Below are 26,064 nucleotides of genomic sequence, written 5' to 3' on the forward strand. Positions count from 1 at the left end.
ATAATTTTTATTCCTAGCATCCTGAATGTGGAAAACAGTTGAAAAAGACATTGGTAGATTTGCTTATAATGTAAGTATTTCATATGAGTGCACAATAATTTACTATTCATGTCTTTTCTAGAATCATGATTGTTTTCTTTTGAACAAATAATTGTAACATGCAAAAATAATGGAATGTATACTTCCTGTTCTGAAGCAAATCAAGGAGAACATTCAATTAAGTGCTAAATTGAGCAGAGTAAACTCCCAAGTGCTATATGATTTTAAAAGAAAAGGTTATAAGGCCAAAATAGTTAGGGAAAGCTTCACAAAAGTGTTCGGGCTTCTGGGAAACCCATTACATCCCAACAACAACAGTATCGAAATTTTTACAAGTGGCTAACAATTTGAAATGGAGGTAATATACTCTACAAATAACACTACCACACAAACCTCCACTGAAAGAGAAGTCCTCTTAAAAAGAAATAAAAACTCTTCCTTTCTCTCTCCTTAACTGCTGTTCATTTTAAAGTTCAATTTTATCAAATCATCTCATTAACACATAAATATCTTTGAAAGTATTCAGTTATTTCCATGCTTGACATTTCATGAGCGTACAACCAGCATGCCAAAAATTGGATTAAAATTATTAATGAGCAAAAAGTCTTGATGAGGTAATCTCCAAAGTTCTATTAGTTCCTGTTTTCTGACCCTATCCAATTTCTCATGTCCCTTTTCTGGTCCTCTCTTATGACGTACATTTACAGTCACTGGCTTAGTTTCAAGACACACCCTCCTAGCTGTAATTTTGGTTGAAGAGCATTTTAAGTAGAGGCCTCCCAGAGGCTGGATCCCCAATCCAAGGGTGATGTGTAAAGGTATAAAGTTAAAATAAAAGGAAGAGAGAAAATCAACTAAAACCAAAGTCCAAGTTTGATATTAAACTACTGGAATAATTTTTGAAGGAAAAAAAAGAAAAGAAAAACAGAAAAAATGAAAAAGAAATTCATCCTCTTTCAAACTTTCCAATAGGCTATTTAATAATATGACAAAGTTAAGTATATTAAAATATTAACCAAAGCTTCCAGGAAAATCTCTATAATCTCAATTGTTTATTCAAGACCTTTACAAAGCTCATAAAAAATTAAGTGGGCTTGGAAAAAACACACCACAGCCATAGGAGAAAGTTTACAAAACACAATGGTGCAGACGCCTGACTGTCTGCCAACAAGTTCCTTTTAACTTTCACATACAACTTATTATTCAGTTCTTTTTAACTGGTCAATACCCTAAATAAGAGTATTTCTCCTCCCAAACACCTCATTAGCCTGAGTTTCTTTTTTTGAGCTAGCATATCCTGTAGGTGCTTTGGTTCATTATATTCCTCCAATAACAAATACTTAATTTTGGAATATTTAAAAACTTAGGATTCTCTGAGGGCAATCACTTAAAATCTTCTTTTCAATAACTTAATTAGCTCTTTACTTAATCTCAGTTTGGAAGGACAGTACATGAATCACGATGCCCATTTACTGAGAAGTAGTAGTGAAAACAAGATAGGATTAGAGAAGAAATGATGCATAGAGAAGAAAGCAAATGCTTTGGTCTCATCAACTTAGGTTCATATATTGGCCTACCCCTTATATCACCTTTAGGAAAGCTGTCTAATCTTGGTTAAACTTAATTCAGTAAGCTAGAGATAGTAATACCAACCTTCACATAGAATAAATAAGGTAATTTACAAATCGAACCCTGTACAGTGTCTGACACAAAGAAGGGGTTCAGTGAATAGTAAGCTATTTATTATAAAATGTTCCTGTCTTTTTGAGGAGTGCTATCCACAGGCCAAGGGAAATTTAAAATGAAATTTTATGTGGGTTTCCCAGACAGAATTAAATCTTCCACATTTCTTGAAAGGTGGTTATAGGAAAATCCCACATCCAAATTTTAACATGAGCTGGGCTCCCAGTCAACTTTTAAGCATCTAGAAATATAATCTGAGTTAATCATGTTGCAGGAAACTAGGCATGAAATATAAATATTTCTCTCAGTCTCTAGTTAATTAAACCATTTATATCTCAAGGTAGCAAACTGGATATTCTCCCAACCCCCTCTTCTTCCTTTCTGAATGGCCCTAACAGGAGCTATAAAAGAGGAAACTTTTCATCACAGTGTTTCTGTGTGAAAGCACTAAAATATGTTAACAATTAGAAAAGAGGAAACCCAAAAGACTGCCTTGTTAATTAAGGAACATTCTATCAAAGAACTCATTAAAAGCTAATGAAACTGAATGGCTATTAAAATAAGTACCCACTGAAAAAAACGTCTGGCTAATGTTCCTCAATACAGCTTCTTCCATAGACTCCTTTGTAAACAGCTAGAAAAAGATGAAAAGTCACAATAGCATGAAAACCATGATTGGCAAGAGCAGAGATGAACTGAACCTAATATAGAAGGCAGAAGCTTAAATGAGAAAAATCCACCTACAATTCAGAATATAGCAACCTATAGCTTTGGGACATCAAAAATACTTGAAATATCCTCTACCATCTATCCCCAATTCTGGAAATTAACTAATAAGAACTAGGAGGCTGTCCCTCTCTAGACTTTGTCACTCCTGGCTATTAAGTCAGAATACAGTTCTCCCTATTCATAGTGACTCCTTCACCTACTCCCTTCTACCAGCTTCTTCCTCATCTGGGCAGAAGCTGGAAATCTTGAAAAGCTGGGCACAGTGTTATGGCAAAAGGAAACTGACAGAATATAGTGTAATCTTGGATCTATAACCCATGAGCAAAGCACTGTAAGTAAGAATAAGAAATGAAGGATCTTAGTTACAGTGCATGCACCCAACAAATTTAGAACATTCCTAGAGACTCTAACATTGGTGGTAAGAAGAAGAGGTCACTCCAGTGAAAAGAGAAGGACTATGTTTAGCAGAACATTTTAATTACCTATTCATTATCCTTTCTCCCCTTTCCCCTAGTATAAGAATCCTTAACAGTACTAACAGAAAAATGACATTTCTCAGTCTGTCATCACATATGGGAGGCAAATGATATGAAATAAAAAATTCCTGAAGAAGCCCTTTTGCATGATTATTCCTCTTCTTGCTGCCAGAATACGTAATGGTTAGAATCTAATAGCTATCTTGGAACCCTGAGAAAAAGACCGTGATAATGACAAAGACATTATCCCATCATCATTCCTGAGCCTCTGAGCTACTGTCATTTCTGGGGTTCTTATTACATGATAAAAATAGTCTCATACATTTGAGACACTGTGGTTGGTTGTTACTACTGATGACTGATACCTACATGAGAGACACTTGATTCACAAAATCAAATTAGAGATATGCACATCAGAGAGTTTGGTACACATAACTAATCTGGAAAAGGGATGAGAATGTTATAAAATGGGGGCAGAGAAAAGGATCAAGGACCATCTGTTTACCTTCTTTGTTGACAATGTAAAGATTTTTCCATGTCTAAGGTCAAATAAGGAGGGGAGTAAAATATTAGCACAGACTAAATAAAAAATACTACAAAACAAGGGAGAAGCACAGCATCCAAAACTCAGAGAATAATAGAGTCTCAGAAAAGTATATATTACAGAATTGAAATAAAAAATTCAAGAAACTCTTGGGTATCATCACTGAGTATAGAAAAACTGTTTTCAACTAAACACGTATCTGACAGAGCTAAAATCATAAATCTTCCAGAAGAAAATACAGGAGAAAATCTTCTCAGCCTTCACATACACAAAGATTTCTTAAAAGGAAACAAATATTCCAAATCATAAAAGAAAAAAATTGAAAAATTGGACTTCATAAAAATTTAAAACTTCTGCATTTCAAAAGATACTAAAAAATGTAAAACAAAAACAACAAATAGAAGAAAGGAGTCACAATACATACAGCACTGGTCCAGAATTCATAAAGAACTCTTCTAATTCAATAATAAGAAAAATAACCCAATTTAAAATTTTGGGAAAAGACATGAACAGGCACTTGACGAAAGAGATATGAATGTCCAATGAGCACAGAAAAAGTGCTTAATATCATTAGGAAATAGGTAAATGAAAAATAAAACCACAAGGAAATATTTGTAAATAACTACTAAAGTGGCTAAAATTAAAACTCAAACATGATAAGCCTCCCAGTTTAATAAAATTACAGAAACACACATATCTATAAAGCACTTTTGTCAAATTCAAACCTGTATCAGATTAAGCTGATATATCTCACTATCCATTTAAAAGAAATACAGTGGACAGATAAATGTGTTAAACAACACCACAGAGATATATTATGGGAAATTGTATAGGATAAACACTTAGGTTTCTTTAACAAATAAATGAAAAAGGATAAAAAAAAAAGAAGTGGAGGATCTATAGATTAAAGGAGATCTAAAGAGTCTTCTACTTCTGCTAACAATAAAGTAGCTTATGTAAAACTAATTTTCCCAAGATTCCCTGTAAAACCTAATAAAATACCAGAAACAAAACAAAGCAAAAACAGTTGTTTGAAGTCATCAAGGAACAATCAAGGACACAAGAATTTAGGAGAAGAAAAGAAAGAGGTTAAATCATGAGGTTACCTAGATTTTCAACCATGTTTCTTACCCTTAGGGAATCTGTTTATCCCCAGAACGGGGCATGGAAGGCTGAGAAGAAAATATTAGCGCCTCTTAAGGTAGAGACAAAAAATAATGGAGTACAGGTGCCCCCTCCCTTAGAAAAATAAAAAGGCAGTCAAAAGTTAGGGAATAAGATGATCCTAGAATAAAATGAACTGTGGAGAAATGAGACTAATATTCTTTACAGTATGCACTTTACTGAACTTGAAGACATTTTTAATGGCATATTAGACACAGTAGAACAGAGGGTTAGTAAACTGGTCCAAAGAAAATTTCTAGACTCAAGCACAGAATGAAAAAAAAAAAGATGTGAGAAGGAAAAACATTTTAAGAAACATATGAAATACAGTGAAAAGAACTCTAACATACGTGTAACTGAAATCCCAAAGGGAAATAGAGAGAGAATGGAAGAGAAGAAACACTTGAATAGAAATTGTCTGGTAATTTTCCAAAACTCACGAAAGGTACAAAGCCACAAATTCAAGAAGCTCTATGAAGGTGAGGTAAAATAAATAGAAGACTCCCACACCCAGGCATATTACAATATAAATACAGAAAATTAGAAGAAAAAAAATTTAAAGTAGCTAGCAGAAAAAAATTATAGCAACAATACTACTGACAGTTAACTTTTAAACAGAAATGATGGATGCAAGAAGATAATGGGGTTTACAGCTTTAAAGTTCTGTGGAAGATTTCTCAAGGAGAAATCAGAAAACTATTCTTCAAAAATGAAAACAAGAAAAAATAAGAACAAAAGAATAGAAAAAACAAAACAAAAAGAAAAAAGAAAAAAAAGTAAAAATGTCTTTAAACAAATAAACAAACAAACACTAAGAGACTCTGTTTTCAGTATATCACACTCCCAGAAATACAAACAGTAATTCTCTAGGCAGAAAGAAAATAATGCTTAGAGAAAAGCAAAATAATGTAGAAGAAAAAAAAAAATGAACAAGTGAAGGTAATGCATATTAACTACAAAAAATACTAATGAAATATTGAAAAGTTTTAAAAATAGGTAAAATATAAGTAAAATTAATATGTGTGGTAACAGTGGCACAAAGGAGAAAAGGAAGGTAAATGGAGTTGTAGCATGTAGCACTGCAAGGTTTTGCACTATTCAGACACTAGTGAAATTACTTATTTGGAGCACATTTAAAAATTTTTATAAATCCATGTTTTGATCTCTTGAGGAACAACTAAAAATAATAAGCTATTGTAACAAAGCTAAAGTAGGAGGAAAATGGAATAATAAAATACTTGTTTAAGAAGGCAAGAGGGAGCAGATATGGCTCAAGTGGTTAAGCGCCTGCCTCCCAGATAGGAGGTCCCAGGTTTGGTTCTCGGTGCCTCCTGAAAAAAAAAATACAACAACAACAACAATGAGCAAAACAAATGAAAAAAACAATTCAGGAAAGTGGATGTGGCTCAGTGGTTGAGTGCCAACTTCCCACCTATGAGGTCCTGGGTTCAATCTCTGACCCACATACTGCAAATACATACATACATACATACATTGATATTTTTTAAAATTTTAAAAATAAAAATAATAAGGCAAGAGAAGAGAATAAAAGAACAAAAAACAGGTAGACAAATAGAAAATAAATAGGTGGCAGATTTAAAGAAGTTAAGTAATTATACACTAAGTACAAATAGATGTTACAATTAAAGAAACAAAGATTGTCAAACTAATTTTTAAAATGCATAACTAACTATATGCTACTTAAAAGAGATACACCTTCACATATAAGGGCACATAAATGTTGAAAATAAAAAATAAGGAAAAAGATATACTATTTAAACAATCAAAATAAAGTTTGTATACCTAAATAAACATCAGAGAAAAACTTGAAAGTAAGAAAGTATCCCTAGAGATAGATAAAAGGGTTACTCCAACAGAAAAGATACAATAAACCTAAATTTGTAGGAACTTAATAAAAAAGCATCAAAAATATTATTAAAGATGTCAAAATTAAAAGGAGAAACAGACACATCCAAAACAGCAGGGATATATTGAATATTTAAATGTCACAATGAAAAGACTTAACCTAATTTACATAAATAAAACCATGCACCTAACAATTGCAGAATATACATGTTTTTCATGGATTCATATAACTTTATAAAATTATACTATATAATGGGTCATAAAGTAAGTTTTAACACATTTCATAGTTTTGAAATTTAATGTAGATTTTGCTCTCTGACCACAGAGGAATTAAGCTGGAAATTAATTTTTAAAATAGGTACTAGAAAATTCCCCAATTATTTGAAAATCTAGTAATGTCCTATTAAATAATCCAGTGGCCAAGAAAGAAAATTGGAAAACACTCTGAGTTGAAACAGGATAAAAATATGGTAACATCTAAACTTAGGGGATGTAACTAAAATTGTGCTTAGAGGAAAATTTATTGACATAAATGTATTAAAATAGTAAAAAGGCTGAAAGTCAATTATCTAAGTATCTCAAAAAGTTAAGAAGAGGAAATTATTTTTTAAAATATAAAAAGGAAATAATGAAAATATCAAAAATAAAGAAAATAGTATAAATATATACAATAGAGAAAACTGAAAGTCACAGGTTGATTTTTGAAATCATAAAATGAAAGTTAAAAACACATAATAAGAAATGTTTTTTAAAAAGTTATCAAGAGAGAAGGCAAAAATAATACCAGAAGTGCGGGCAGCGGCGGGCCTCCGGGAGGGTCGGCGGTTGGCCGGGCGGGCTCTCCGGACGGGGGCTGTCTGGCAGTCGAAGGAGAGGAGGGGATTCGGCACGAAGCCGTTGGGCCCTCGCTCTCTCCGCTCAGGCACGGGGGATGCGTGGTGCAAGCAAGAATACCATGGAGACAAGGTCTAGGCACAAGTCTACTTTATTGTTGAAGGGGACATGGTTTTATAGGGTCTAGGGATACGTAAAGGGACTTGATTGGTGCCGGCAGGTGCTGTTGCTTGCGTAGGCGGTTACTGGACAGTAGGCGGTTACTGGACAGTAAGCTGGCTAAGAGGTTAGGAGCAAGGGAGGGGAAGGGGAAAGTGTGGGCTGTCTAGATAACGGCTAGGCGGAAGACGGAGAAGGGGAGAAGGAGGGGCAGCGCCGGCTGCCAATACTGGGCGGGAAGGAGACGGGGACACCAGAAGGACTGAAAAAATGGAACATCATTATAAAAAATGATACTACTGACATTAAAAAGGAAAGAAGATATTAACACATGTACAATAATAAAATTAACAAAGTAAATGAAATGGACAGATTCCCTGAATAGCATAACTTATCAAATGTGACACAAGAAGAAATAGAAAATTTGAATAGCCCTAAAATATAAAATACATTGACACTGTAACTTAAACCTTTCCCCAAAAGTGAATTCAAGGCCCACATGGCTTCACTGAATTCTTTCAACATGTAAGAAATAACACCAATCTTACACAAATGCTGGAAGAGAATAAACATTTGCCAATTTGTTCTATGAGCTAGAATAATGCTATTACCCAAACCTGATAAGGACATTTCAGGCCATTCTCTTACATAAACATAGACACAAAATGTCTATACAAAATATTAGCAAATGAAATCCAGTTTTATATGGAAAAGGTATCTCAAACAAATCAGGTTTATTCCCGGAATGCAAGAACGATTCATTATTGTTCATCACATTAATAGAATAAAGAAAGGAAATCATAAAATTGTTCCAATAAATGTAGGAAAAGAATATGAAAATTTTTTCCTATTTTCTTAATCTGATAAAGGGTATTAACCAAAACTATGGGAAATGTGCTAAGGGTGAAATATTTCAAAGTTTTCCTCTAAGATCAGGAATGAAACTTATTACTAATTCTATTTGACATTGTATGGCAGGCAGTCCAGCCAGGTCAATAAGGCAAGACAACAAAATAAGGTATAAGATTTGAAAAGGAAAAAATAAAACTATCATTATTCATGGATGACATCAATACATATATAGAAAACGGGGGAAAAATCCAGAGAAATTATTAGGTTAAACAAGGTTGCAAAGTTAATATTAAAAATTAATAGTATTTCACATGATAATTTCAAAATACAGACAGAAAATCAGCACTTGGCAAAAATCACAGTAATAACTGTTACAGGCAAAAAAAAAAAAATCAGTGGATGCTAAAATTAGTAGGTCAAAGTATGAGGAGAAACAGGATATTTACAGTCTCAAAGTATCTAGCCACAGGATATTTAATAGTTAAAAGGGAAAAAGAGTAACCTTACAGTGGAAAAATCTTAAAGATACCACCTTAATCAAGTTCTCAAAATTAGCATCATCAATATATAAATCATATTGACATCCTGTCTCTCCCAAAATGATTCCTTGAGAAGGGGAAAGCATTACTTCTGTGGTATTCTTGCCAAAAATGCACAACCTGAATTTATCCCATATCACATCAAAAGACACGCTACAATTAAGTGGCCAAAACTCTTCAAAGTGTCAAGGTCATGAAAGACAAAGAAAGATTAAGGAACCATCCCTGATTAGAGAAGATTAATGACATGGCATTTAAATATGTGATCACAGAATGGATTCTGGACCAGAAGGGGAAATTAATGAGAATTAATGAGAATTGAGAAATTAATGAGAACTGAGAAATAAGTTCCATAAATAAGTTAATACTGCATTGTTATTAATTTCCTCATTTTGAGTTAAATTTAAAAAGTTAAGTAATATAAAGACTTAAAACATGTAGGGATGAATTTAATAAAGGATGTGCAATACCCATGGAAAACTACATAAAGTAAATAAAAAATGAGTTGGCTCCAAAAAGGGCCACTCGGTTTAACTTTGTTTTTGTTTATTTTTTATTATGGTGAATTCATTGATTAGTAGAAACTTGATATACTTCAATCCACTGCAAATTTTTTCTTTTATTTATGGTCAAAGAAAAATGTGCCAACAAGATATTGGTTCAGTTTCCCCACAATCAGTGTAAAGACTTTACAAAAAAGTGATGTTTACTAGATAGTAAATGGAATCATCTAGACAATTCAGAGAAGTTCAGTGGAAGAAAATGGAGTATGAAACTTTGTTTATAAAACGGAGCTACAGGGGAATGGATGTGGGAAACTTTGACTTGAGATAACTGCAGCATCAACTGTAAGCACCAAGAAGAGAAATCTTCCAAAGGAGTATATTCAACAAAATAATAATAATTAGCAAATATGTACCTAACATTTTGAAACTTTTCACTTTGTAAATGAAATTGCTTTGTAAGTAAAAAGTGCTTTGAAATACAGAGGTTTATAGTTACAGTGTAAATGGTATGGAGAGATGTATAATACTTTTTTTTTTAAAGATTTACTTCTTTATTTTATTTCTCTCCCCTTCTCCCCCCTCCTCCTCCCCCCAGTTGTCTGTTCTCTGTGTCTATTTGCTGCATGTTCTTTGTCCGCTTCTGTTGTTGTCAGCTGCATGGGAATCTGTGTTTCTTCCTCTTGCGTTATCTTGTTGTGTCAGCTCTCTGTGTGTACGGCGGCATTTCTGGGCAGGCTGAATCTTCTTTCGCGCTGGTCAGCTCTCCTTACAGGGCGCACTCCTTGCACGTGGGGGCTCCCCTATGCGGGGGACACCCCTGCGTGGCACAGCACTCCTTACGTGCATCAGCACTGTGCGTGGGCCAGCTGCACACGGGTAAAGGAGGCCCGGGGTTTGAACAGTGGAACTCCCATGTGGTAGACGGATGCCCTAACCACTGGGCCAAGTCCGTTTCCCTAATACATTTTTTTATGGTAACTTGGATAAATAAATAAAGTTTTCATGCAAATACAAATTAAAACCACAAAAAGGTAATCATCACTCATCGAGATTAAAAAGATAAAAATAAAGCAAGCAAATTAAACTAAACTAATGATACAAAATATCAGTAAGAATACAAAGCAACACTATTGTCTTTTATTGCTAATGGATGGGAGTACAGATTAACATAATCACTTTGGAAAATTCATTGGCAGTATCTACTAAAGCTGAGCATACAAATATTCAATGACCTAGCAATTACACTTGTAGATAATGTGCCTGAAGTATGCCTGAATATGCACAGCAAGTGTCATGTACAGGAATGTTCCCAGCAGCAATAGCTCAATTCTAGGGGAAAGAATGTCCATTAAAAGAATGGATAAATAAACAATGGTATATTTATACAACTGTAATACTATAAAATAATGAAAATGAACAAACTGCTGCTTCACACACCAGCAGATGATCATTCAAACATAAAGCAGAGAGAGGTAGCTAGACAAAATAACATATAATAAGTGAGGTCATTTATATAAAGTTCAAAAAAACACACAAAACTAATCTATAGTGAGAAATCAAAATAATGATTACTTTTGTGGATGTATATGACCAGGAGGGGACATGAAGAAGGCTTTTGAGAAACTGGTAATGATCTATATATTAACAGGGGTGATGGTTATAAATACATATTCTCTTTGTAATTCATCAATTTGTACACTTATGATTTGTGTACTTCCCTATATATATCTAACATTTCACTTAAAATGTTTGATTTAAATAGAACTTAAGAGACATATAAACTAAATGCAGGGTATGGATGTTGTTGAGCTCCTGATTCAAACAACCTGACTACATAAAAACAAGGAGACAATTAAGGAAATTTGAATACCGACTGGACATTTGATGATATTTAAAAATTATTAATCATTAAGTATGATGATGGTGCTAAGATTATGAATATAAAAACAGTCTATTTCTTTTAGAAATAGATACCAAAGTATTTATTTGATGGAGTGAGAGTCTATCCAGGATTTGCCTCAAAAAAATCCACTTGGTGAAGTGTAGATATAGGTAAAACAATTGGCTATGTAGTTGATAATTACTGAAGCTGGTACATAGGGGTTTATTTATTATTTTTCTCTACTTTTGCATATGCTTAAAAATTTTCATAATTAAAGTAAACCTGAGATGCCACATACTCTTGGGTATACGAAATAGGTAAAAATAAAAATTAATGATAATATATCCAAATGAGAAGTAACACTACCAAACAAACAAATTAAAAAAACAGGGAGAATTTAAGAGATCTAGGAATTTTAGCTCTAGCAATACAGTAGACAGAGTGGCATAAACTATAGAAACCATGGCTTAAATATAATAGTATTTTTTAGTTACAAAGTTGCGCTTGAAAGAAAAGGAAATCCCCGGGGGCTAGAAATGATCAAGAAATTAAAAGCCAGAGAAATTAGTTTCTGGATGATATTGCTCTCATCTCAGCAGGAAATGAGACCAGAATTATGTAACAGCTACATATTGGAATTTTAATATCAATACATGGATAGGCTGTAGGTCCTGCAGAAGGTATGGGGATACGAATGAACTAGACTCATTCAAGTTTTGTTTATACCGCATACTTGATGGGAATAAAAAATAATCTTCCATAAGAAATCAAAACCCAAAGCATACACCAAGTGTGGGTTTGCAGTCTGAATTTACAATATCCATTTGACAAAGGAAGCCCTAAGCTATGATATAAACAAAAAACTGGTCCTATCAGTGAAACCCCTAAAACAACCAGGAAAAGCTGCTGCAAAACAGCTCAGTAGGGACACCAGTACAATCTAAGAAGCATAAGTTCCCATGGAAAAAACAATTTCTGTTAAAGATGAACTCAAACACAAAAATTAAAAACCCAGGCGGCGGACTTGGCCCAGTGGTTGGGGCATCCGTCTACCACATGGGGGGTCCGCAATTCAAACCCCGGGCCTCCTTGACCCGTGTGGAGCTGGCCCATGCGCAGTGCTGATGCGCGCAAGGAGTGCCCTGCCACGCAGGGGTGTCCCCCGCGTGGGGGAGCCCCACGCGCAAGGAATGCACCTGGTAGGGAGAGCCGCTCAGCGCGAAGGAGGGTGCGGCCTGCCCAGGAGTGGTGTGGCACACACGGAGAGCTGACGCAACAAAGGGAAACACAGATTCCCGTGCCCCTGACAACAACAGAAGTGGACAGAAAGGACACAGCGAATGGACACAGAGAACAGACAACTGGGGTGGGGGGAAGGGGAAGGGGAGAGAAATGAATAAATAAATGAATCTTAAAAAAAAAAAATTAAAAACCCAGTGGGGAGTGGGTATAGCTCAGTGGTTGAGTGCCTGCTTCCCACATACAAGGTCCCAGGTTCAACCCCCAGTACCTCCTAAAAAACAAATGCATAAATAAATGTTTCTCCCAGAAATAGTAGTCTAAAGGGCAACAAAAAGGATAGCACAGGAAGCGGATGTGCCTCAAGCAGGTGAGTGCCTGCCTCCCACATGGGGGTCCTGTTTCCTCCTAAAGAAGACAAACAATGAGCAGACAAGCAGATATCGAGCAAAAACAATGAACAAACAACAAGCAGACAATGAGGGAAAACAAACAAGCAGGGAGCAGATGTGGATCAAGCAGTTCACCACCCACCACCCACATGGGAGGTCCTGGGTTCAGTTACTGGTGCCATCTAAAGAGAAAAAAAAAAGCAAGCAGACAGTGGGCAAAAAGCAAGCAGACAACAAGCCAAAAAAACCCAAAATCCAAAACAAGAACAAGCAAACAGACAAGGGAGCCATCTCAGAGGCGGTGGGAAAAAAAAAAGGACAGCACAAAACCTTAAGATAAAAGAACTTTTAAAAAAGTTACTATAAAATACACATATTTAAAATGATTAACAAGATAAAAGGGATTTAAATTATTATAAAGTAACAGAACACTCTAAAATACAGATATGAAAAAGACCGATTAATACTTCCAGAAAAAATATTGCCACTGAAATTAAAAAATCAAGGAACACTGTGGAGTTGGTGAGACTTAGAGGTTGAGCACCTGCTTTGCACATACAAGGTCCTGGGTTCAATCTCCATTACCTCCAAAAAAATTTTTTTTAAATCAAGTAATGGCATAAATAATATACTTGATGGACTAGAAGACATATCTGAAGAATAACCCCAAATGTAACTCAGAGATATACAAAGACAAAAATCTTAAAGGTATCAAGAAAGAAGAAACTGCCTACCAACGAATAATAAATAAGAATGACAGCCACAACAAGAGGCTAGAAGACAATAAAATGATATTAAATATTTTCAATAAGCTGAAATAAGATAAATTCTAACCCTAGAGAGAAGTCGACTAGAGATGAAGTAAAAACATTTTCAGGTAAGTAGGGTTCTTACATAATTTAAATCTAAACCAGAAAACTGCTCTCTGGATAACAGCCAGATGCCACTGGGAATAAGCCTCTAAGAGGGATAGCACCCTCTTAGAGCTAGAAAAGCTATTAGTTAGTGACCATCTGATAGTACCCCTTATACGAATGACCATCCCAACGTTGTCATTAAGAGGATGTGAGGATGTCTAGAACTTATACAAACACCTCCAGAGAGGCAAAGCTCACTAAATTGTGGAGACAGCATATCATATTTTTGCCAGAAGATTCTTTCTTTTCAGTCTTGCCTTTTGGTGCAAAGACAGCTACCTGAAAGCAATGATTACAAGGCTTAACCCTAGAAGTTATCTTTTTTCTAAACTAAATAAACGAAATTTCTTTCAAATATCCCTATAGGATATAGTTTCTAGTCCTTTCAATTCCATGGAATTTTCTGTTAGAAACACTCCAGCTTGTCAGTATCTTTTTTAGACTACTAAACAAATGCAAAATAATTGATCAAAGCATGCTCTGACTAGCAAAAAGTAGAAAAGGATTTCATTCTAGATCAGCAGTTCTTTAACTTTTTTATTTAAAGATTTATTTTTTATTTTTTCTCTCCCTTCCCCTCTGCCCCCGCCCCCCCCCCCCCCCAGGGTTGTCTGCTCTCTGTGTCCATTTGCTGCCTGTTCTTCTGTGTCCACCTGCATTCTTGTCAGCGGCACAGGGATACTGTCTCTTTTTTGTTGTGTCATCTTGCTGCGTCAGCTCTCCGTGTATGCAGTGCTACTCCAAGGCAGGCTGCGCTTTTGTCGCACGTGGCGGCTCTCCTTGAGCGGTGCAATCCTTGAACGTGGAGCTCCCCTATGCAGGGGACACCCCTGCGTGCAATGACACTCCTTGCATGCATCAGCATTGCGCGTGGGCCAGCTCACCACACGGGCCAGGAGGCCCCTGAATTTGAACCCTGGACTCCTATATGGTAGGAAGATGCTCTATCCGTTGAGCCAAACCTGCTGGGTCAAAATCCTGAGTTTTCTGATTCAGTGGGTATGGGATGGGACTTGAGAATTTGCAAGTTCCCAAGTGATGTTGATACTTCTACTCCAGTGACCACATTTTGAAAACTGTTAAATGATATTCTTCTATTAGCATAATCTAAGATTATTTTAGCCTTTGAAAGGATTATCATCTTGTTGGCGCAAACTGAATTTGCAATCAACTTAAATTCCCAAGTCTTTTTAACAAGCACAACTGATTTTTTCTTTTGTCAGTCTTCCTTCTCTATTTTTTCTTCTTCTTTATTTTCTTTTAAATGTTACATTAAAAAAATATGAGGTCCCCAATTGATTTTTTTAATCTACTTAACATTCCCATTCTTGTTTTTTACTATTATTTTCGTATCAAGAAAATCAACAAAAGCAAATTACAGATGGTGGATCATTAAGGATATAATCATATATGAGTGATAGTATATTATGCCTTTTATGTTAGCTTTACTACATCAAGCTAAAAGAAGTTCTAGACCTCTATCATCTCTAATTTACAAGTGAGCCAGTGTTTGAGAGCTCCTTGTGTCCCTTCCCTAACATCAAGAGAACTCCACATCTCTGCATTGAGAATGCTATAAATTATTTTTCTGAAATTCCATAATAAAAGCAAATTGCTAAGGATAACAAAAAACAATGACTCAACTGCCTACTACCTTCCAAAAACCTTTGAAAAATAACCATTGGTTCCTTCTCAACCATATAAGTAGTTTATCTAACTGTTCAATTACTAGTTGTCCAAGAAGCCAGTTTTATAAATACTTATCCACAACTGAAAAAAATTACTTTTAAGTTTGAGTGCTTGACTCCAGTTAGCTAATGTGACAAGAAGACAAAAGAGTCCTGCCTTTTCCACATGACAGAGGCCCTCTGTGCAGGGATATTAATATGCTAAGAGAACAGCCTTTCAAGGAACAGATGCGCTCAGTCAATCAGTTAAACTTTAGAAATTAATGACCTTCACTAGCTTTGTTTAGTTATTTTTTGTGCCAACTACTTGGGTAACAAAGTTTAATTCAAGTCAATTTGACAGACTTAAGATAAATCCCAAATACATACTTTTCAAGTCTATAAAAATTTACCAGTTCATTGAAAGGGGGCAGCTCTGCTCAGATTTAGACCAAGTCAAGATGCTTTGCTTAGCAGAAGATCAAAGGCCAATTACTGGACTAAAATATAACTTTTAAGACATTACTTTTTCCTGTCTAATTTGCTAAGACTCTGTGCTGAATGCTTTGACTGAGTTAAGTTGATAATAAGTACTGTCCGTCACTGAGTTGGTGAAATGCTTTTAATAAAAGCATATGAACAGGCTGTGTTTTTATATATCTTTCTTTCCTAAGGAGCATAATCAATTGCTATAGCAACGCGGAGGGGTCCTTAAGACTCAGGTACTCATTTGCGTTTTCAAGTCAGGAAAGATAATGAGCCTTAAGGCTCCACATCCTGCTAAATTAAAGGAGCTGAATTTCCTGACAGGAGCTTTTGCTGCAATCTCCCAAATTTAGGTAAAAGTTCTGAAAGCTTACAAATCAAAGGACAGAGTGTCACAAAGGAAAAGATGCTGAGCCTAGTGTTCTCCAAAGAATACTCTGAGGAAAGCCCAAATCATTGTGGCTGTGACAAAGAACAAAAAATACTGGAGGAAAGAAGCAAGGTCTTCTCAGGTAAAAACAAAACAAAACAAAACAACAAAACAAAAAACACCCTATGTTCAAAAAGCACCCTGAAAACTCATAAAAATACAATGACACTGTAGAGTAGTTTGAAATATATGGAAACTTTTCCATGGGGCTTTTTTAAAAAAAGATTTATTTTATTTATTTATTTCTCCCCATCCCCTGCTCTTGTTGTTTGCACTTTCTGTGTCTGTTCGTCTTGTTTCTTTAGGAGGCACCAGGAACTGAACCTGGGACCTTCGATGTGAGGGAGAGATGCCTAATCGCTTAAGCCACCTCCATTCCCTGCTTTGTTGTATCTCTTATGTTTTTCCTCTTGTGTCTCTTGTTGCGTCATCTTGTTGCTTCAGCTCACTGCACCTGCCTGTCGTGTCAGTTCGCCATCCTGCTAGTCCCCTTTAGGAGGCACCGGGAACCTCTGCTCCCTGCTTCGCTGCATCTCTTATCATGTTCATCCTTTTGTCTCTCGTTGCTTCATCTTGCTGTGTCAGCTTGTCACGCCTACCTGTTGTGCTAGCTTGCTGTCTTCTTTAGGAGGCACCGGGAACCAAACCACAGACCTCCCATGTGGTAGGTGGGAGCCCAATCGCTTGAGTTACATCCACTTCCCCCCTGTGCTTTGTTTGACAGTGTAATCAAGCACAGACAGATGCTACAACTCACTGTCTCTAAGTGTGTCAAAATGTGGTAAACAGATGCAGACCCCAGCTTATAGATTTAAGCATGCTAAATGAATGAAACTGTTGTAGAACAGTATTTCAGTCTACTAATGAGGAGGAATATGAAGCACAAAGTGAAATTTCTGACCACTGGCCCTGATCTATGACAAAGCAAGTAGGATCTTGGTAAAATAGTATACATGATATTTATAACAGTGACAAACAGCAATAATAAAGTTTCTACTCAATATATTTCTAACGATTAGTAAACTGCTGATAAAGAGATAAAGAGTGTTTTCTATGACACCATGGAAGCTTAACTACTTCTGGATTTTAGAGGTAAATGTAAAAACTTTGACCATTACAGATTTAACAGCTTACACTAGGATATACTGCAGAAAAAAAAAAGAATCTAAAATCTCCACGGCTTGCAGCTACAAGTATTTACTTTTTACACATCACGAATCAGCTGTGGGTTGGCTGAAATTGTGCTCTGTGTCTTCTTCATTCTGGAACTGAAACTGGAATCACTCCCTTTCTGGGATATGCTTCCTTAATGACAGACGGAAGACAGTCATGTTAGAACAATGTAATGTTTCTTAAAGATTCTGTTTGGAAGTAGCACCCATCCCTGCTGTTCTCGTTTCATAGGACAGAGAAAATCATGTGACCAAGTATACTGTCACTGGGTAGGGAATTACAATTCTCTCACAGTGAGAGGAAACAAAAAAATGGGGAAAATAACAATCATACCCAAATCTGCCAACTGATGACAGGTATTTGCTGTTTTCCCTTTTGCACCCAAAACACCCATGCCCTGCACCCCAGGGAACATAATCACAAAGTCCTATCCAATCATGGCACTAGGCTCACAAAGTCTAGGATCTTGTGAAAGCCTCTCTATAAAATTCAGATGTCGCTGCTTTTAATCTGTAGGCCAATAAACTAAAAAGACAAGTTAGCTGCTGTACACAGCCAATATATAACTGCAGACCAGAGATAATATATGACTGGAATAAATCTCTAATTTGTAAAGGGAAAGAATGGGAAACATAGGGTAAAATTAACTGAAATGTGAACTCTAAAATTTTTCTGGCAGAAGTTGCATGGGTCCCTTGCCCTGGGAGAGAGGCACATTCCTTCATCAGGTCCTGGTTCTGCTCTCTGGCAACAGCTTCCTAGTTCACTGCTAGCTCTAACTCCTAGAAGGTAATTCTTTTTCCTTTACCCTGCTTCCACATATAAATAAAGAATTGTAGAAAATGCCCTCATAGATGCTGAGCAGCTTTTTTAGGCTCCTTTCTATCATAGATGGTGGGAAACACACAAGTCAAGAACAATCACAGTCTCTTTTAGTCCAAACTAGTGAACCTTTCAACAGTACAACTCTCTCAAAGATTAGTGGATTTTTATTTATTTGATTGCAGTTACCTTATGCCAAGAGCCATACCCACAGTCCTTTTCAGATATGCCTCTTGCCTAGATTTAATCACAAGTTCCTTAATGGAAGCAGATTCTTACTGATTACTTATTTCACTTGAATCTGAGGTTTTAACAAAAGCCTTAGGCTTAGTGGTTTTTGGCTGGTGGCTGAAGTATAATGGGCTTTTCTCCATTTGAATAATTTCTCATTTATACATTTTACCAGTAAGAAAGGAGAAAAAGTTGCATTTTTTGATGATTCAAGCCTGGGATTTCTGAATTTTCACCATTCCCTTAATACCATGCTTACAGACTGGACAATTCTTTTCTGAGCTCATCACTAGAGTGTGCAAAACAATCAAATAAAGCCAATAGCATACTAAAGAACACTGATAATATTTTGTTTCCCAAATTCTTTGCCTAATACCACTTACTCATTCTGTGTATTATCTAATTTCCAATCACTCAGGTAACAATTTCACCAAGTGTTTTGACATGGGCATCACCTTCTGTCAGCTCCAAAGTCAATGCTACATATTTTAGTGTATGTTTTAATCACAGCAGCAGCATTTTCTTTTCCACTCACTTTATGCTAAACTATGATACAATAACAAACAATTCCTATATCTCCATGGCTTACAACAAACATTTAATCCTCACTCAAATCATTGTTGGCTAGGAGAAGGTGCTCTGCTTCATATCAGCTTTATTCAAAGACAAAGTTGAAAATGGGTCAGCTTCTCTTTGGACAGGTGATCGCAGCAACGGGGAAAAGGGGATGGAAAAGCCATAAACAGCTCTTTTTTTTTTTTTTAAAGATTTATTTATTTATTTCCTCCCCTCCCCCCCGTTGTCTGTTCTCTGTGTCTATTTGCTGCATCTTGTTTCTTTGTCCACTTCTGCTGTTGTCAGCAGCACGGGAATCTGTGTCTCTCTCTTTGTTGCGTCATCTTGTTGTTGTGTCAGCTCTCCGTGTGGATGGCGCCATTCTTAGGCAGGCTGCACCTTCTTTCGCACTGGGCGGCTCTCCTTATGGGGCGCACTCCTTGCACGTGGGGCTTCCCCATGCGGGGGACACCCCTACGCGGGGGACACCCCTGCATGGCACGGCACTCCTTGCGCGCATCAACACTGTACATGGGCCAGCTCCACACAGGTCAAGGAGGCCCGGGGTTTGAACTGCATACCTCCCATGTGGTAGGCGGACGCCCTAACCACTAGGCCAAGTCCACCGCCCATAAACAGCTCTTAAAGTTTCTTCCAACAAGCTGACATAAGAAACTTACACTTAAATTTCACTGGCCAAAACAAGTCACACGTCCAAGCCTGACACAGGGAAAGGCACTGAATACCTGGGAATAATACAACCAACCAAAACAATACATTGAAACAGACTGAATGCAGAGGCACCTATAAGAATTCAGCTGTCTTCTTTTAAGCCAAATATTAAAGAGATTTACAAAGATTTTTGGTTGATGAAATAGTCATTTTTCATAAAAATGTTATTTGTGATAGCACATAATGGATCTAGAATTGCTATTTTAAAATAAATACTTTGGGAAGCAGACTTGGCCCAGTGGTTAGGGCATCCGCCTACCACATGGGAGGTCTGCAGTTCAAACCCCGGGCCTCCATGACCTGTGTGGAGCTGGCCCATGTGTAGTACTAATGCACACAATGAGTGCCATGCCACGCAGGGGTGTCCCCCACGTAGGGGAGCCCCACACACAAGGAGTGCGCCCCATGAGGAGAGCCGCCCAGCGCGAAAGAAAGTGCAGCCTGCCCAAGTATGGCGCCGCACACACGTAGAGCTGACACAAGATGACGCAACAAAAAGAAACACAGATCCCCGGTGCCGCTGATAGAAGTGGTCACAGAAGAACACACAGCGAATGGACACAGAGAGCAGACAACTGGGGGAAGGGGGGAAGGAGAGAGAAATAAATCGTAAAAAAATAAAATAAAATAAATACTTAAAAGAGTTCTCAAACTTAATTCTTAATAGGGCAAATATCAATAGGTATAAGATAACAACTCTTTGGAGGCTTCACATTTGAGAACTGCTACTCAACAGGACAAACATTAGTGATAATCAAAGGACTGACAGGATTAAAAGAGATCCTGTTTGCAATGTGCAGGGCCTGGCATAGACTTTATGTTGAATAAATATTAGATTCAATTGTTACTAAGGATAGAAAATATAGAGACGTAAAGTGACTGAAAACAGGAGAAGATCCTTTATTAAGTACAATATTTAACTCTTGAAAATCACAAAAGAAGAAAATTTTCTTTAAATAGGAAAGTAGATTCCTGAGGCATTTATACACAGTTGCCATATTTGTTGTTCTCTTATGATGAAACCATTACATAATTATGGCAAAAAATAATTACATGCTACAGAAATCTTTAAAGAAGAAAGAGAAAGCCCCTCATGATGCTATACTGCAGGGATTAAAGGTTTCAAACCTTTTATCAACCTCTAGAACATTTTTCCTAATCAATACATACCTTGCAGAAAAACATACATACACATTTTGGAAAAAGGGGATCATGCTAGACATATGTGTAACTTTTTTTTTACTTTATATCTTGTACATATTTTAATGGGTAGATGCATATTAATCTGTCTCTTCCCACTACACTAATGTGTCAAAATTTAACTAAGTCCCTTACGGTTGTTTCTAACATACATCATTATTAAAAGCAATGTTATTAAAAAACATCCTGTGAGGGTATCTTTAAAATAATATATGAGAATGAAATCACTAAGCAAAAGGGTAGGGGCATAAAGAATTTTAACAATGATGTCATTATTAAAATTCATATTCTCACAGTTTAAAATCAGTGCCTATTTTATCACATCCTTGCCAAAACTGAGTTATTTTCAATGTTTGCCCATCTGACAGATGAAAATTCTCACTGATATTTTCATTTGAATTTTATAATTAGAGAGCAGATAAGTTACTTATTTGTCTTTGTATTTTGTTTTTGCCATTTGCATCTTTTTCTAATTTTTTATTATACTGTCATATAAGAATACTCGCTGCACAAACTCTCTTCCACAGAGGTATATGTGCCAGCAGTATAGATTACAATCTCCAAATCTTACTTTTATGCATTCTCAAATATGTAAATGCACATACATATTAGAAAATAAAGACATAATAAATTTATTTTTCCAGAAATTAATCTTTTCAAATAGGAACTTATCATGTCATTGCATTCTTTTATAGGGTTTAATATTATTCCAAGTATTTATTATGGTATATTCTATCATTTAGTTAACACCCCCAGTTAATGGGCATCTGGCTTATTTTCAATTTTCCATATAACAATGTTACAATACATGTACTCTGATCCTTATGTACAGGTATAAGATGAAATTGGTCAATGAATATATACTTTATGTTTTGTTACATATCATTAAATTGTGCTTCAAAAGGACTTTACACATCAAAAATGTATGAAAGCTGGTGGCGGACTTGGCCCAGTGGTTAGGGCATCTGTCTACCACATGGGAGTCCGCGGTTCAAACCCCGGGCCTCCTTGACCCATGTGCAGCTGGCCCATGCGCAGTGCTGATGTGCACAAGGAGTGCTGTGCCACGCAGGGGTGTCGCCCTTGTAGGGGAGCCCCACACACAAGGAGTGCGCCCCATAAGGAGAGCCGCCCAGCGTGAAAGAAAGTGCAGCCTGCCCAGGAATGGCACCGCACACACGGAGAGCTGACACAAGATGACACAACAAAAAGAAACACAGATTCCCGTGCTGCTGACAACAACAGAAGCGGACAAAGAAGAAGATACAGCAAATAGACACAGACAACAGACAACCAGAGTGGGGGGGGGGGAGGGGAGAGAAATAAATAAATAAATAAATCTTTTTTCAAAAAATGTATGAAAGCTGATTTTCCTGCATTTTATTAATTTCTTTCATTTTGGTTAATCTAATAGGCAAAATATGTATTACTGTGATTTTTAGCTTTATTTCTTGGATTATTAACAAGGGTTGAAAATCTTTCCATTTGTTTACCAGTCATTTCTATTTCTTCTTTTGTGAAATATCTGTTCATATTCCTTCTGCAGTTTTTCATTGTTTTTAATAATTTGTAGGACACAGATATAAATTGTTAAATATTACAAATATCTTCTGTCTGCCGATAGTTATCTCAAATTTTCTTGAATTTTAGATTATAGTATCTTGCATTATAGCAAATTTTAATTTTTATGTGGTCAAGAACTTTAAAAATATGATTTTGGTCTCACCATTCTACTTCACTATTCTTTGTTCCTTATACTATACCTCACTGATTTAGCTGTTATTGCTTTATACTCTTGTTATTTGGTATCATAAATCTTCCTTTCCAGGAACATTATTTGTCTTTCCACTAATAATCTGATTTTATTTTTAGATCCTTCAGTAATGTTCTGAAGTTACCTCTTAAGGGAGGGCAGGTATTCAAATACCCACTGGGTCTGTTGATTGAATGGACGGTAACTAGAAATTATCAATGCTAAACTGCCCGGAGATTAATGGAATCACATATTTCGTAGTAAAGAAGAGATGATCAGGTTTCAAAAGTAGGGATTATAAAAGTGAATAGAGCCTAAGCAAGTGACACTTTAGAGCTGCATACTGCTTTGAACAACCAGCAAGACTGACAGAAACATCTTTTCTCAAAGTCCAGAAAACAAACAAAGGACTTCAGTAATAGAGCTAGCAATGAATCAAGAAAAGGCAATTACAAAGTGGTAAGATCTCATGGTACCCTGGCTGGCCCCTTACCCACCCCTAACTAGCTTGTTACAGAGCTGATCTGTGCTCTCAGTAAGGATTCATGGTCCTGGTTCTAGAAAGAGTAGAGCAGTCCACATGAGAGCATGTATGCCTGGCCCCAACTGACTGGTGGTGGCCTAAGGCACTCACCGTCCCAAAATTTGCCATTTGTGTAGATGGTGGCTCATGGAGCTCTCCTACAGAATGCTATGGGAGAACAGTCAAGTTGTGCTGCCTGGTGCAAGGGAAATGCTATTTGTAGGACATAGGTGCAGTGCCTGGACCATGAGGAAACTGTTTTCTAGGGAAGAAGGGACATTTGTATCCCTGTAAATAAAGGGAATCCCTAGATCATGTGTGCATGCCTAAAATAAGATGCATACTCAGAAAGTACCAGGAAGGGCTCTATGCTTTAGACTAGAGTTATTTTCTAAACTCTTGGTATAGATAAGCCCTGAAGGACAGTATGTACAAAGGCAATTTGAAAATCTGGTTTCTTTTTATTCTTTTGTTAGTGCCTGGCATTCAAGGAAAGCTATGTGATAGCACTAGCTAGATCTGGATACATGCTTACGGAACAGACACCTCAAAGTCAAATTTTTGCAATAACACCTTAAAATATCAAAATATCCAGGTTTCAGTGAAAGATTATAAAACATACAAAGAAACAAAAAATAATGGCTCAGACAAAGAGAAAATTAAAACATTAGAAACCAACAATGTGGAGGACCAGACCTGGGGCATATCAGACAAAGATGTTTTTAAAAAATGTTCCTAATTATGCTCAAAGAGCTAAAGGAAAACATAGATAAATGAAGTAAAGGAAAACAGAAAAAGGGCAGATGAACACAAGGAAAATAGCAATAGAGAGAAATTTTGAAAAGAACCAAACAGAGCTGAAAACCACCATAATAGAAATTTTAAAATCACTTGGGAGTTAGGTTTCGATAACAGACTTGAGCTGGCAGAAGAAAGAATCAGCCAACTTGAAGAAAGTAAACAGAGCCTGTGGAACCTATGGGACATCAAGCATACCAATTTATACATTGTAGGAGTCTCAGAAGAAAAGAGAAAGAGGGAGAGAAATAGTTCAAGAAATAACATTTGAAAACTTTCCAAATTTAACAAAAGACATGAATATACACATCCAAGATGCTCAAAGAACTTGAAACAGGACAAACCAACAAATACCCATGCCACAGATACTATAATCAAAGTGTTGAATGCCAAAGATAAACTGAGAGTTCTGCAAGCCACACTAAAGAAGCAACATGTCACACACAATGGAGCCTCAGTAAGATTAAGTGATGATTTCCCATCAGAAACCATGGAGGCAAAAAGACAGAAGGAAGACATAGTTAGAGTGTTGAAAATTTTTTTTAAAAGCCTTTCAAAAATTAGGGAGAGGGGCCTCAGTGCGTGTATTGGCTCTCTCGGCTGCAGGCCGGCTTGGTGACGTGCTCTCCTCAGAGCTGCTCACTGCATGGTAGAGCCTGGTGCCACCACCACTGCCTGCACCGCTGCTGCCCCGTGATGACCACCATCACCCCCTGCCCTGCAACTGCCGCCGCCACCTGTTTCGCCGCCACTGTATGATTAGGCCACAATCTTCAATGAGGAAACATATTCCTCAGTTCTGTGGTGTTCATGTTCACACATTTATGGAGTTTCTGAAGGGTAGTGGAGATTACTGCCAGGCACAGCATGACCTCTATGCAGACAAGTGAACTGTAGAAAGTCATTACTACTCCACCAAGAAACCCCCATAACCTGGACACAGAAGTGTGGGGTTGAAATCTACAGAGCATTTTACAGGAGTTCTGACCTGGATGGGGTAAACGTCAGTGCACTTCTTTGTATTGCCTCAGTATTACTGGATTAAAGAATCGCTTCTTGTTAGCAGGTTCATTTTATTTCCCATTACTCCCAACTTCACACTGAGAATTTCAAGTGGAGTATCTTGAAGTAGACTTCAGTTTCTTTACATCATTTCTGTATTCTTTTTTTAAAAAATTGTTTCATAACTTATTGAATGTTTTTTAACTAAATTAAAATGGCTCGAATGAACTGCCCAGCTCCTGTGGAAGCCACATACAAGAACATGAGATTTCTTATCACACACAATCCAACCAATGCAACCTAAAGTAAATTTACAGAGGAACTTAAGAAGTATGGAGTTATCTCAATAGTCAGAGTATGTGAAGCAACTTACAACACAGCTCTTGTGGAAAAAGAAGGCATCCATGTTCTTAATTGGCCTTTTGATGATGTGCACCACCATCCAACAGAACTGTTCATGATTGGTTAAGTCTTGTAAAAATTAAGTTTGATGAAGAACCTGGTTGCTGCACTGCTGTTCATTGTTTACAGGTCTTGGGAGAGCTCCAGTGCTTGTTGCCCTAGCACTGACTGAACGTGGAATGAAATATGAAGATGCAGTACAGTACATAAGACAAAAGCGGCATGGAGCTTTTAACAGGAAGCAACTTTTGTATTTGGAGACGTATCGTCCTAAAATGCGGCTGCACTTCAAAGACTCCAATGATCACAGAAACAACTGTTGCATTCAGTAAAATTGGGGTGCCTGATGCTATTGCGTTGGAAGTGGAACTTGAGAGAGGACTTAATTTGTCGAACGTATCAGCCCACGTATTGGTGAATAAGTCTAATGAAGCTTCCATATGAGTATTGAAAAGCAGTCTCACCATGC

General features: G+C 36.7%; 1 protein-coding gene and 1 pseudogene across 3 annotated transcripts in view; one reads left to right on the plus strand and one right to left on the minus strand.

Moving 5' to 3' along the window:
- The window catches only part of EXOC6B (exocyst complex component 6B), a 748,241-nt gene that overhangs the window by 204,986 nt on the left and 517,191 nt on the right, over window positions 1-26,064 (minus strand). The gene's annotated exons all lie outside the window — the stretch shown is intronic.
- On the plus strand, window positions 25,385-25,927 carry LOC105746781 (protein tyrosine phosphatase type IVA 1 pseudogene; annotated as a pseudogene).

The sequence above is a fragment of the Dasypus novemcinctus genome, chromosome 17, assembly GCF_030445035.2.
Source record: "Dasypus novemcinctus isolate mDasNov1 chromosome 17, mDasNov1.1.hap2, whole genome shotgun sequence".
In the NCBI taxonomy this organism is placed as follows: Eukaryota; Metazoa; Chordata; class Mammalia; order Cingulata; family Dasypodidae; genus Dasypus; species Dasypus novemcinctus.